The sequence below is a fragment of the Meles meles genome, chromosome 4 (assembly GCF_922984935.1).
Source record: "Meles meles chromosome 4, mMelMel3.1 paternal haplotype, whole genome shotgun sequence".
Lineage (NCBI taxonomy): Eukaryota > Metazoa > Chordata > Mammalia > Carnivora > Mustelidae > Meles > Meles meles.
The window spans coordinates 152,267,147-152,281,661 of NC_060069.1; positions in this window are offsets into that span (position 1 = coordinate 152,267,147).

Genomic DNA, 14,515 nt, shown 5'->3' on the forward strand with positions numbered 1-14,515 from the left:
TGGTCAACACTTAAATTCGTGGGATATCACAGTAAAGAAGGAGTGCGAAGAGGGGCTGCCTGATTAGTTTCTCACCCACGCACTTCTGCCTTAGTAGGCCCATTTCCCCATTAATAATTATTATTATTATAATACAAATTACAGTTCATAACTGTATTACTATAAAGACGATTATATATATTTTATATTAAAACATTTTCTTTGGCCTTAAAGTTCCTTTTTTTCTTCTGATTTTAAAGGAAATTCAAACATTTTCATGGGGCTGTAAAAGTACCATGGCCCTAGGCACTGTGCCTAATGGAAAAGTCGGCCCCAAGGCAAAATGAACCCCTCTGTCGTCACAAGTATGTTTGTATTATGAATATAAAGTATTTAGAACCCCACAAAACTGCATTTTATATGGGGACAAAATTAGATGCTTGAGTAAGATGACCTTGGACTGGGTGGTGGCAGGTGCTTCCTGAACAGCCATTCCAACCCCTCCTCTTAGTTACACAGCTGGGACGTTTGCACAAGGTTGAGTCCCACCCTCAAGTCCACTAACATCACCCCAAATTCCAGGAATGGGTTAACCCAATTAGGGTAACCCATCTCTCTTCCACAGTCACGGTGCGGTGATGGCTCCTACCCAAGGCTTGACTCAATCAGTACATTGTGCTCCCCTGGTGATAAGGATTCGCTCAAATTAACACCTTGACCGAAGTTACCGAGTTTTGTCCAGTCAGAGTAAATCTCAAGACTCTTGTTCAGGGGTTGAGGGAGAAGATGTCCTCTTTGTTCCGTGGGTATGAACAAAGAAGCCCATACCCAGATTGCTTCAGACAGCCATCTTGAAAACATGGAGAAGGGCAGAGCTGAGCCATCACAGAGATTCGAGCACGGGACCTCCGGCCTCTTCCAGTTATGTGAACCAACAAATCCTCTATTGTGGAAAAGGGTTTGAACTGTTCTGTTTTATCTAGCAACTAAAAGTGTACGTAACGGTCTGTTACATGTTAAAATTAAGATTTTGACTGAGACTCCAAGATGAGGTAAAAATGACACACCAAAACGTGTGTGAGACAGATTGCCTCCCTCCCCTGGAGGGATCCTCAGAGTGGTTGTTGGAGAATTAAATCCCTCCTGCCCTAAACCGCCTCCCACATTTTGGCAATATTAAGGACTGGAGCAAATAGTGACCAAGATGGCTTCATAAGAAGGATTTCTTTGGAAACAGGCTGGGCTGTGAGTTCCACTTCTCCCCAGTAGAGGAGTTGGAGGGTATACGCCCCCTTGCCTCGGTTCGGCTGAGAGGAGACTTTGAGGAACGATTCTCAGGGCCTGTGGGTTCCCAGGTGTTTGGGGTTACAGTGACCAACAGGAGCGTCAGGCAGCTAAGCTGATTTGGTGGAACAACAAAGATGAGCCAGACAGGTTGTCAACCAGGTATGAGTTTGCTGATTCAAACTTCATACCTGGAATCTTAAATTCTGCCCAAGGTAACCTGGAAGGATAATGATTTTCCAGAAGTGAGAATCCAAGTATGAAAAGGCCCAAGGGGAGAACTTCCTGGGTCATGGGTGAGCAGCTTGGGGTGAGAGTACAGGAAGCTTCTGAGGGGCCAGGAGATATTTGGTTCTAACCATGCCAGGCCAGAGGGCGCAAAGCCAGGTTAAGACAGAACCAAGTCAAGTGAAAACCATGTTGTCCCTTTTGTCCCCCGTTTCAACCTAGGAATGGAAATAGCCCAGAACAGGTAAGGTGAAGAAGAAAGCAGAGCCAGCCACACACCCCCACCTGGGGGAGAGGGTAACAATTCTTGTCCTGAAGAGAAGACTGCAGTGTTGATTAATATCTTGGACTGGATACTATCATTCTGTCACTGAGATTCTGTCTGCAACTAAGTAGCTACGTAACTGTTTAGTCCCTAAGAGAGTATACCCAAATTGCAATAATATGGGCAGGGTTTCTTTACAAAGTGTCAAGTGAGAAAGGTATAGACAGCATGTAGGAGAGATCCTCAGGGGATCAGGAGCCCATGTTAATAGCCTTGACCCACAGGGATGTGGGGAAAGTGTTCTCCCAAAGAAAAGAGAGCTATGAAGAACATACCACCTTGGGAGTCTCACCCTTCAATCAAGGGATGAAGCCAGCTGAGTTGACCTCACAAGGAGAGAGGCGGGAGATTAAATTATTTGACCTTGTTCTCGTCCATTTGTCCAGTTTCCTGCTGGGGCTCCCCGTTGTCCAAGTTCAACAAGCATCCATAGGGCACATAGCATATTGATGTGGTCCATACGAGTCTGGTTGATGAGTGGATCTGGAGGGGCAAATGGAGGCAACCCCACACACAGCCTGCCCTTGTCTTCATCCAGAGGCAAAGGAAAGGCTGTCCTTACCAAATAAGTTCTAAGGTCATAGTAGGAAGCAACATTCAAAATAAGATTCCGTTTTGATTCAATCCTTCTTGCTCAACATACTGATTACTCAGACTACCTGATTTTAACCCTTATTTCTGGCTGGGTTCAAAAGCATTGATGTCATTAACAAACAAATGCTAGTCTAATAAATATCAGTGGCTAGCCACAGTAGAGAGAGAGAGAGACAAAACAAGAAAATTTAACCAGGGGAGAGGAGAGAAGGAACCAAAATAAACCACCCTCAAACCCTTCAAAAAACAAAAAAACACAACAAAACAAAACAAACAAACAACAAAAAGCGGGAGAAGAAACAAATGAGACCTTGACAATCTTGCTGGAAGCATTTATGCCTTTTGGACTGCGTTGGAGATTGAGGAAAATCAGAAATTAATGGTTGTTAATTACAATCATGGACTGGATTTTAATTGCTACACTTCCTTACTCGTACACAGGAATGAAAATGAGGAGTGATTGCAGGTTCCTGGAGTCAGTCAGCTGGCCCCGTTAGTATGTAGCGAGCTGGCTGCATTTGAGGACCACTTGGTCCCACTCTTACTGGTGGAGATACTGGGACCCAAATGACATCCCCACCTGCCTTCCCTGACCATCTGGCACCAAGAGAATGCCATACTAGGCACTCAGCCCCCGGGGACCTTCTGGCACAATCAGAGCCCTGCTCATGGGGATAAAATGGGCTGTGGGAAAAGTTTGGTTGGATATTTCTGTGCTTCAGGGGTGAAACTATGGGAAGATGCTTCAACCTTCTTAAAAATCCTCAGAGGCAGGATGTTCTTTAAATAGGTCTGTTTCCCTCTGCTATTTAATGTGTGGAATCACGCTTTCTAGTCTCTAACAGAGATATTTAATTCCCATGCAAGTTAAAAAAGAATAAGGAGAAAAACATGATTTTCAGTAAATTCATAATATATTTGGGCTGGGAGAGAATCATAGAGATGCTTCGTCTATGTGTCTCACTCCACAAATAGAAAGGCTGAGGCCCAGCCTAGTTCAGAAGTCATGGATCTAATGAGTGGCAGGGATTGTGGACATCTGGGCTGTTACACGTCCAGCACTCTTCCCCTCTTCTTGGGAAAACTGCTCCACTCCCTCCCTCATTCCAGCAGTTTGGCTGTGGTGGGGCTGCCCATCCTGAAGGTCTTACCCAGTGTGTACCTCACCCCAGACCACCACCTTCCTGGCCATAGAGATTGGTTCTAGGGAGCAAGTGTGAGAACTAGAGCCAGTCTGAGTCCATCCCTGGAACTTTTCGTGCCAAAGTTTGGAGGGAGAGTCCTCTGCTTACTCATTCCTCTTGAGTCATGACCCCAGAGCTGTCATCAGCCATGCCCCCCACCCCCAGCTATGTGGAACATCCTGACATGACCCTGACCTTCAGAGAGAAACAAAATATGAGGTGTAGAGCAAGATCAACTGATCGCCCTCCAGTTCTGTGGATATCCCTCACAGCATGTTCCCATTAAGAACCCCACTGATGTTTAAGCTAATTAAAAAATCAGGTTTCTATCACTTACTACCAAGAGTCCTAATACACAGATTTCAGTCTAGAACTTACGTCCCTAGACCCCAAGTACAGTAGTCACACCACTACACAAATTGTTGAAATATAATACCACATGTTTATTGGTGCTTTGTAGTTCTCAAAACACAGTCTTTCAAGGCGACTAATTCAGAAGAATTACAATATCATGTAAGAGAAGAATGCTTTTCCAGTAAAAATTTGTCAGTCTCTCACATTCTTTCCAAGAATTCCTTTGTTTCCCTCGTTCTTTCCATTTTTTAAAAAATATACAGCCAGAGGAAGGTCACAGAGAATCAGAGTCTGTAATACCTGTACCAAACAGGCATTAAATCTCCCTTTTAACTAAGAGGAAGTCCTCTAAACTCAATGCAGACTGATCAAAAATGAAAGATTGTAACTCCTGAATCTGGAACAATATTTAAGAGACCATGTATATCAAACATACAAGTTATGTATGTTAAGAGAGATTTGAGGCAAGGTTGCATTCACAGTAGAAGAGAAGGTAAAGTTGAAGGAAATTCACAGATCATCGACTAAAATAACTAAGAAATATAAAAGGTGGGAAAAAAGGTCAAGTGTATAAGCAATCAGTCCAGGAGGTCCAACATCTGAGCAATGCCAGATCAAGTAGACAGGGAAGACAAAATAAAGGAGAACAAATAATCAAATAAATAATACAATACGATTTCTCAGAGCTGGAGGACCTGGATGGCTCAGTTGGTTAAGCATCTGACTCTTGATCTTACCTCAGGTGTTGATCTCAGGATCATGAGTTCAAGCCCTGTGTTGGGCTCCATGCCTAACATGGAGCCTACTAAAATAAAATAAAATACCAACTTCCCAGCCCAAGAAATGAAAGCCCAAGACTTAGCATTGTGAGATAACAGAACTCCAATGCTTCAGAGTTTAAAATTTCAAAAAGAGAAAAAAGTTGCAAGAATCAGAGTGGCATTACACATCTCATCAGCAACTCAACTTCAGAAGCTAGAAAGTTCAAAATTCAGAGGGCAATTACATTTCAGACAAGAATTACATACCCACTCAAATCATGATCTAGGTATGGTTGACATTTTCAGATGTAACTGAAGGTAGAAAATGTATCTTCACCATATCCTTTCTTATTGGAAAATGTGCTGCAACAAGAAATGTGAGATGTGAGGTCTCACTAAAAGAAAAGCAAATATTTAATATATGAAAAGACTCTCTGCCACATTGATTTTTAAACCAGACTGAAAACCAATAACTCACCTATAGATTGGATAAAATTTAGAAGTTTGGCAACATAATTTGTTGTCCAGGAAACTAGGTAGTTTGATACACTGCTGATAGAAATACAAGTTCTTATAACCTCTACAGAAAAGAATTTGTCAATATCTAACACAAGTACATTTGTATGTAGCCTTTGACAGAATTCTCACTTTCAGGAATGGATTCCAAGAGTATGATAAAAACATGAACACATGGGAGTTGCAGCACTATTTGCAATACCAAGGACTGAAAACAACCAAACATCCACCAGCTGGGAGCTGGATGAATAAGCTATACTGTATCTACACAATGTCAGCATTATACCTTTGAGAAAAAGAAAGATCTCTCCATGCCATAGAGATATCTCTAGAATAACTTGTTAAGTAAAAAAAGCAAAGTTTTTAAAAATGTGGGGTTTTTTTTTTACATCTAAAAATGGGAGGAGAGAAAGACTGAATACTTCTACTTTAAAAGTTGAAGGATAAACCAAAAACTTTTAGAAAGTGCTCACTTGGGTGAAAGTCACAGGAAGGAAATACAGGAATAGAAGCTAGGGTTCTACAAATATACCTTAGTTTGTGCATTTGACTTTGGAATCATGTCACTATTTTATGTGAAATAAAACTAAAAAATTTTTCAAAAATTGAAATATTTTATTATTTAGTGGGTGGCAAACTGCATAGGGAAGAATTGTTTCAAGTAACTTTAAAACATTATTTTGACTGTACATATCTTATAGGAGATACTCAAATAAGATACTCAAGTAGCAACAATGAAAAATTGCCCCCTTCATAAAACATCTCAAATTGTTTTCAGTAATCATGTTGTTTCTATTGCTGATACAAAAACTGTTATTACAAGACTGTTTAAGTGTATATTGCATATTGAATAATTATGTTAGTATTGTTTGGAACAGGATTTTAACTTTTGGAGAAAAAAGATACAGTTAAGAAAGATAAGGTTAAGTGAAACCTCTACAGTTTTAATTTTGAACTGGAAGTATTTGTATAAACTCATGATATTTTTTATCTTAAAAAATAAATATATCCTCGCTCCCTGTGTTGAATAGACCTGAGCATGTAACCAACCCAGTAGCAATAAGCACCCTTAGAACCCAGATTATGGTAGCTAAACACCATTTCCCATTAAAAGAGAACCAGGAATCCTTGGGGAAATAGCTGAATCTGTGGTCTGGGGTAAGAAATGTACAAAATAAGCCCGGACCATCTTGTCATTCCAGAAAACAAGGAAATTACACAAACCAAGGCAAAGCAAACTACTAATGTAACCAACATGAAGAAACTCTCACTGTTCAAATAGGTAATAAGTGCATCACTAATGGTAGTAGCTGTAATGGATTGGAACACAGCAACTAGATGTAACTGCATGAACTCATAATGACTTTAAAAAGTCCTCTCACTGGGGCGCCTGGGTGGCTCAGCGGGTTAAGCCTCTGCCTTCCGCTCAGGTCGTGATCCCAGGGTCCTGGGATCGAGCCCCACATCGGGCTCTCTGCTCAGCAGGAGCCTGCTTCCTCCTCTCTCTCTGCCTGCCTCTCTGCCTATTGTGATCTCTGTCTGCCAAATAAATAAATAAAATCGTTAAAAAAAAAAAAAAGTCCTCTCGCTGTTCACTGGGAGGAACTAGAAAACCCAATCATTATTTTGAAAGCTGGCAATTAAACAGACAAGTAAACCACACACGTATCTCACCTTGGGGCACCTAGGTGACTCAGTTGGTTAAGTATTGAATTCTTGATTTCAGCTCAGGTCATGATCTCAGGGTTATGAGATCAAGCCCAGTGTGTGGACCCCATGCTGGACATGGAGTCTGCTTAAGATTCTCTCTCTCTCCATCTCTCTCTTCCACTCCCCACCCTGCTCATGCTCAATCTCTCTCTCTCTCTTTCTCTCTCTCTCAAAAAACAAACATTTATCCCACCTTGATATGAATTGTTCCTCAGGTAACTGAATAGATCATGAAAGAAGGCTTTTCTTTTTTGTTCATTTTTAAAGGACAGTAGCTACTAAATGAAGAAGGAATAATAGAAGAAGGTGATCCCCATCCTTGCAAGGCTTAATGCATTAAAGAATTGCAGCAAGAACTATCACTGGCTAGTAATATCACACAAAAAAGAGAAAACCAGACATTTTGTGTCTCTTGGATATTTACTTCCCAGGAAATACAAGGAATGGGGAATATGATGAACTCCACCATGGTGTCCAAATGGCAAGCTCTTCAGGGCAAATAGCCCATTTCCTCAACAAATAAATTGCAAGTTGAAAAAAAGAAAGTGGGAGGTGGGAGAGAAAAATCTGTAAATTTAACTAGACTTCAGAGCCATAGCAACCAACTGCAAAACACGTGCTTTATTCTTTTGCTCCTGATTTGGGTAAATTGACTATAAAAGCAATTCTGAGACAAACTGCGAAAATTTGAACATGGAAGGAATATTTGATGAAATTAGATGATTATTATTAAATTCTCAATGGGATAATAGTATTATGGTTTTATTTCCTTAAAAAAAGAATCCTCCTTGAGAGATACATATCAAAATATTTACAGATGAGATGATATATTTAGAATTTGCTTTGCAGTCGTCCAGAACACAGGGGAGTGGATGGGAGTCCAGATAAAACTAAATTTGTCACAACTTGATCATTTCTGAGGTTGAGTGGCCGTTCCATGGAGTTTCATTTTGCTGTTTTTTCATTTTGTTGTTTTTGCTGCTTTTGCAAATGTTTGAAGTTGTCTATGATCAAAAAAAAGTTTAAGTCGTGAAAAGTTTGCATTCACTGGACTATACCTATGCTTGTTGCATATTAAAATGTTAATTCTTTACCAAAAATCACTGTTATATTCCTATCCTTGAATGTAACTCTTAACCAAAAATCTTTGAAGAAAATGGACACTCTAGAGAAAAGTGCAGGGTTTATTTTAAAGATTTGTATACCCACAAGATAACATTGTCTGCTCACGTGTGGTAGGCTGAATAACAGCCCTCCCCAAATATCCCTATCTTAATCCCGAAACCTGTGAATATCACTTTATACGGCAAAAGGGACTTTGGAGGTGTGACTAAATTAAGGACTTTGAGATGGGGAGATTATCCTAGACTCTCTGGGTGGGCCAAATGTAATCCTAAGCATCTTTATAAGAAGGAGGAAGAGAGACATTTGACTACAGAAGAGGAAGATGACACGACTGCAGAAGGCGATGTATGTGGGACCACAAGCCAAGGAGTGAGGGCAGCCTCCAGAAGCTGGAAAAGGCAAGAAAACAGGTTCTCCCCTATGGCCACCAGAAGCAACCAGCCCTGGCAACACCTAGATTTTAGTACCCTAAGACTCATTTTCAGCTTCTGACTTCCATGACCTTTAGATAATAAGTCTGTGTTGCTCTAAGCCAGCAAATCTGTGGTAAATTGTTACACCAGCCATAAGGCAGTAATACACCTCTGTTTGTGAATCCTGGGGGGTGGCAGGCAGGGCATGGAAGCTTCCCTACCTGGTTGTGTACCAGCTCTCTGCCTGGAAAAGGGGGCTCCCAGCATCTGAGGCAGAGTATTGTAAGCATCACACAAAGTGGACATAACACAGTAGCCTGCTCTAGTCATCGTCCAATAAATGTTTGTTCTCCCTTCTTAGGTTTCTTTTTACCTTCTCCCCTTCACCTAACCTGTAAACACAATGACAGATAACAAGTGTGTACATTTCCTATAAAAGAAAACACCATCAAAAAACAACTTCACCTTCAAGCTTCAGGTTATAAATTAGAGGGAAAAGAAAAACACTGCCAACAGATAAGGTCTTTGAGATATTTGCTAATAGAAATATGTGGTTACTATCTCAGAGAGTTGACCTTGATGAGTGTGTTAGTTCTTACTAATGATAAAGGGGGAAACACACTATTTTAATCTGTTTTTCTACCAGGGTGATTTCATGGATATTTTAAAGTCAAAATTAATACCGAACCAAGAAATTCATTTTAATAATCAGTATTTGTCAGGTAAAAGTGAAAATTCCAAACTAATGGAATTAAATTATGTTCAATTTGAAAATGGATGAAGGAAGGATGAATGGAAGGAAGGAAAGAAGGGAGGGTTAGAGACAGTTATTTAGGTTCTAATAGGATACTGGAGGAAACCAGCTAACAGGAAAGTCAGAGTCCTGTCCTGGCAGCATTCCACAAGAAGCCTATCAAGCCAGACAGGCCCAAGATGGCGGGTGCCGTGACAGGAAACACCTGACTAAATAAGGAAGAGAAGGCAGGAAACCCAGCTTCCAAGAAATCCTACCCCAAGTGATAATATTATACCTCCTTGTTCACAGCTGTCCCTGAACAATAGAAACCCATAGCCAGGATGCAAAGCTCTCTTTCTGGAGCTCACCTGTTCTCACAAGTCTAGAGTATACTTTCGTTTTAATAAACTTTCCTGCTTGGCTCACCTCATGTTACGCCTCTGCTGTATTGTGTCTGACCTTGAATTCTTTCTCCTTACAAGCCCAAGAGCCTTTGGTGACATCTTTGGGGCAGGCTTGGTCAAGGCTCCAGGGGCAACAGGAGGAAGGAAGGGAGGGAGGGAGGGAGGGAGGGAGACAGAAGGAAGGAAGGAAGGAAGGAAGGAAGGGAGAGAGAGAGAGAGGGAGAGAAGGAGGGAGGGGGGACAGAGGGAGGGAGGAAGGAAAGAAAGAAGGAAGACAGAAGGTGCAAAGGTTAATTTTATGTGTTGACTTGATCACAGGATGCCTAGATATTTGGTTAAACACTATTTCTGGGTGTGTCTGTGTGTTTCCAGAGGAGGTTAGCATTTGAATCAGTGGACTGAGTAAAACAGATGACCCTCCCCTATGTAGATGGATGCTTTCAATCCACTGAGGGCCTGAGTAGAATGAAAAGCTTGAATTTGTTCCCTATCCAAGTGGTGACCTGGGACACAGATCCTCTGTGCGGCTCTCAGACCTTCAGTCTTAGTCTGGAATCTGTATCATCAGCTCACAGGCCCTCATGCCTTTTTGAACGATACCACTGGCTTTTCTAGGTCTTCAGCTTGCACCAATGATTGATATTATTGGGATCTATCTATATGGAATCTCTCTATATGGGATCTATACATCTATCTATCTATTTCTCCTAAGGAGATTTATTTCAATAGATTGCTTCCTTCAATACATTGGCTCTGTTTCTATGGAGTACCCTGACAGAAGGAAATAAATAATACAGAAGGAAAGAAAGAAAAGAAAAAGGTAAATTAATCCACAATTCCTTGGTTTTAAAAAGGCTACACAAAGATGTGAAAATCCTCCCCTAAGCCCCAACCAGCCTCCTAATTTCAATCCATAGATTTACTTACACAAATTTGAGCTTTAGGAAAGTCTATAATCTTCTGGAAGCCTTGTCCCAGCCTCACTTTCCAGGAGGTGGACACAGGGAGGAGACTAGGTTTCAGACCATGCAACAGGTCGGCTCAGCTGAGCGTGTGAGGTGCTCTCGAGCTGACTCTGCCACAGCCTATGGACAGATCATACTCATGAAGAGCTCCTCAAAATCCAAGTGTAAATTCTGATCGTTTGCAGACATAATTCTTTTGAAAGAGATCATTGACTTAAGCTGTTTGGTTTTGGTTTTGGTTTGGGAAATGGTTCTTTTTAAAACAGCATTTATTTGGTTTACAGATCAGGTAAAATTTACCTACAGTGAAAAACACAAATCTTTTTGTTTGTTATACTTTTTTTTTTAAATTTAGAGAGGGAGAGAGAGAGGAAGAGAGATTGAGCCGTGGGGGAGGGGCAGAAAGAGAAGGAGAGAGACTCTTTTTTTTTTTTTAATTTCTTTTCAGCTTAGCAGTATTCATTGTTTTTGCACCACACCCAGTGCTCCATGCAATACGTGACCTCCCTATTACCCACCACCTGGTTCCCCCAACCTCCCACCCCCGCCCCTTCAAAACCTTCAGGTTGTTTTTCAGAGTCCATAGTCTCTCATGGTTCACCTCCCCTTCCAATTTCCCTCAACTCCATTCTCCTCTCCATCTCCCCATGTCCTCCATGTTCTTTGTTATGCTCCACAAATAAGTGAAACCATATGATACTTGACTCTCTCTGCTTGACTTATTTCACTCAGCATAATCTCTTCCAGTCCCATCCATGTTGCTACAAAAGTTGGGTATTCATCCTTTCTGATGGAGGCATAATACTCCATCGTGTATATGGACCACATCTTCCTTATCCATTCATCTGTTGAAGGGCATCTTGGTTCTTTCCACAATTTGGTGACTGTGGCCATTGCTGCTATAAACATTGGGATACAGATGGCCCTTCTTCTCACTACATCTGTATCTTTGGGGTAAATACGCAGTAGTGCAATTGCAGGGTCATAGGGAAGCTCTATTTTTAATTTCTTGAGGAATCTCCACACTGTTCTCCAAAGTGGCTGCACCAACTTGCATTCCCACCAGGAGAGAGAGACTCTTAAACAGGCTCCATGCCATGCGGAGCTCCATCCCACAACCCTGAGATCAGGACTTGAGCTGAACCCCTGAGCCTGATGCTTAAATGACTGAGCCACCCAGGAGCCCCTGGAAAGCACCAATCTTAAGTGTACAAATTGATGAGTTTTGAAAAATGTATATACCAATGTAATTCATATCTGTGTTGAAATAGAAAACATTTCCATCACACCCAGAACGTTCCCTTTTGTCTCTCCCCAAAGGCAACTACCAGAGGCAACCAGTTACAAAAATGATGTTTTTTTGCTAATTTTGCCCTTTCCAGCATCACACATATGGGATAGTACTGTATGAGGTTGTATGTGCTTGACTTCTTTCCTTCAGAGTCGTACCATTTTGCATTCCCATGAGCACTGCTTGAGATTTCCAGTTGTTCTATTTACTCACCAACATTTAGCACTGTCAGTATTTTTTTTAAAGATTCATTTATTTATTTGAGGAAGGGAGGGGCAGAGGGAGAGAACTTCAAGCAGAGTCCTCACTGAACACAGAGCCTGATCCCATGGGCTCAATCCCATGACCCTGAGATCATGACCTGAGCCGAAAGCAAGAGTCTAGCGCCCAACCAACCAGGCCACCCAGGCACCCCAACACTCTCAGTACTTTTAATTTTACACAATCTGTTATATAGAGAGGTATCTCTTGGTTTTATTTGCATTTCCCTGATGACTAATGATGTTAAGTATTTTTTAGTGTGTGTATTAGCTATTTCCATATCTTTCTTTGTGAAGTGTCTGAGTCTATTGCCATCTTTTAAATTGGGATTCTCTTTTCATGACTGAGTTACAGATTCTGTATAAAAATTCTTTATTGGGTCTATAATTTGTAAGTGTTTTCTTACAGTACCTGACTTGCCTATTTGTTTTCTGTTCAGGTCTTTGATGGACATATTTATAATAGTTGCTTTAAGGTCATCTTCCCTCCAAACCAGAAGTCACAGTTTTCCTGTGTCTTTCTAATTCCAGTGTTGTTGTGTGTGTTTGTTTTTTTTTATGGAATTCCGAACACTGCTTTCTCCACTCTCTCTGCCTGCCTCTCTGCCTACTTGTGATCTCTGTCAAATAAATAAATAAAATCTTAAAAAAAAAAAACACGAAAAAGAACCTCCCTTACACTGACTCCAAGAAGGTGGGAGAGTAGGGATTTTGGTCAAGAGAGGTATCCTATGCACAGGCTAGGATGGTTTGGGCAGAGGCTAAAAATCCTCAGGATTTCCAGGTAACTGAGTCTTCTGTAATGTAGGGTCCTAGGAGAGGTTGACGGGGCTGGGAATGACATGTCTTAAATCTGTCATTAGAGAGAAATCTCTTCTAGGTCATGATGGAGAATAAAATGAACACACGGCCCCACTGTCTACCTTTTTCACGAGGATTTTGTTCTGATCAGAGGGAACCCTTGTCCTTTCATTTCGCTGAGCCCAGCAAGGAGCACTTTGGTATTGTCCCAGCTCTTGGAGCAGCCTGTCCCCATTGTCTCTGTATCTAGTTTTCTAGCAGCACATCTTCTCTGGCTCCCTGAATGTAAATACTGTCCCTCTGATGACAGTTTTCTTGGGACTGTGGAGAGATGGCCACTGATGGTTTTTACTTTGCAGTTGGCGAAAGAGTTTTGCCCACATGGACCTCAGTCGTAAAGCTTGTGTTGAATGTCACAATGGGTTTTCCATTATCTGAGTCTTCCCCAACTCCCAGCCCCGACACGCGTGCACACTCCTCCCAGGACCCCTGAGGAGGTACTGGAGGGCAGGCCCACAAAGGCGAGGGCCAATCTTTGGCCTGTGCAAATGTGGTGAGCTATTTATTTGAATTTTCGGAGCCTCACAGAAGAATGCCATGTTCTTCTCATGGACAGGGCCTGAAGGATCCTGCTGAGAAAGTGTTTGGATGGGCACTGAGCCCAGGAGGAAGAGGACCAGACCAGATTTCCAGTGTATTTTTTTTAATGGAATTCTGAACATTGTGGATGACAAATCTTTTCCAGGTCAAAGCTCACAATTCTGAAAATTAGCTCAGCCAAGTGGTCGTTGGGTTTTGCTATACTCACTCATGGGTCTGCAGTTAGCAGCTGGTCATGGGTCTGCCTCCCCCTCCCCCTCCCCCTCCCCCACTCCCTCTCCCTCCTCCTCCTCCACTTCCTCCTCCTCCATCTCCTCCTCCTCCTTCTTCTTCTCGTGGGGCCCAAAGCAGGGCTTGAACTCATGACCCTGAGATCAAGACCTGAGCTAGATCAAGAGTTGGATGCTTAACCAACCGAACCACCTAGGCTGGAATTTCTTATACAGCTTCTTAACAGTTGTAGAAATCAAAGCCAAAACAAGTCACAAGGTCAACCCACATCTGAAGGATAGAGAAATGTGCTTTTGGCTTTGAGGGGGAGATACAAAGTCACTGTGTATACAAAGAAAAGAACGGTAGCCATTCTTGCAATATGCCATACACGTATATTACTTTGTGGGAATGTAAACTGGTAAATTGAGGCTTTTGAGGACTATTTAGCTGTATACCTAGTAAAGCTATCTATTAGTTATACTTTTGATATATACTTAGGAGAAATTAGTGTCTATGTCCACTTACTCATAATAGCCAGACCCAGAAAACAATGCAAATGTTCATCAATAGAAAAAATGGAGAGATACATTATGGAATATTCACATGGCAGAATACCATATGGAAAATAAAGAGACAAAGACCACTACCCCTAGCAATATGGGGACTAAAAGGACCCAACACAAAAGGATACATATGGAGCTATGATTAGATTTAGTTGAGGTTTGAAATTGGGCAAAACTGATCTGTGATGGTAGAACTCAGAACCCTGGTG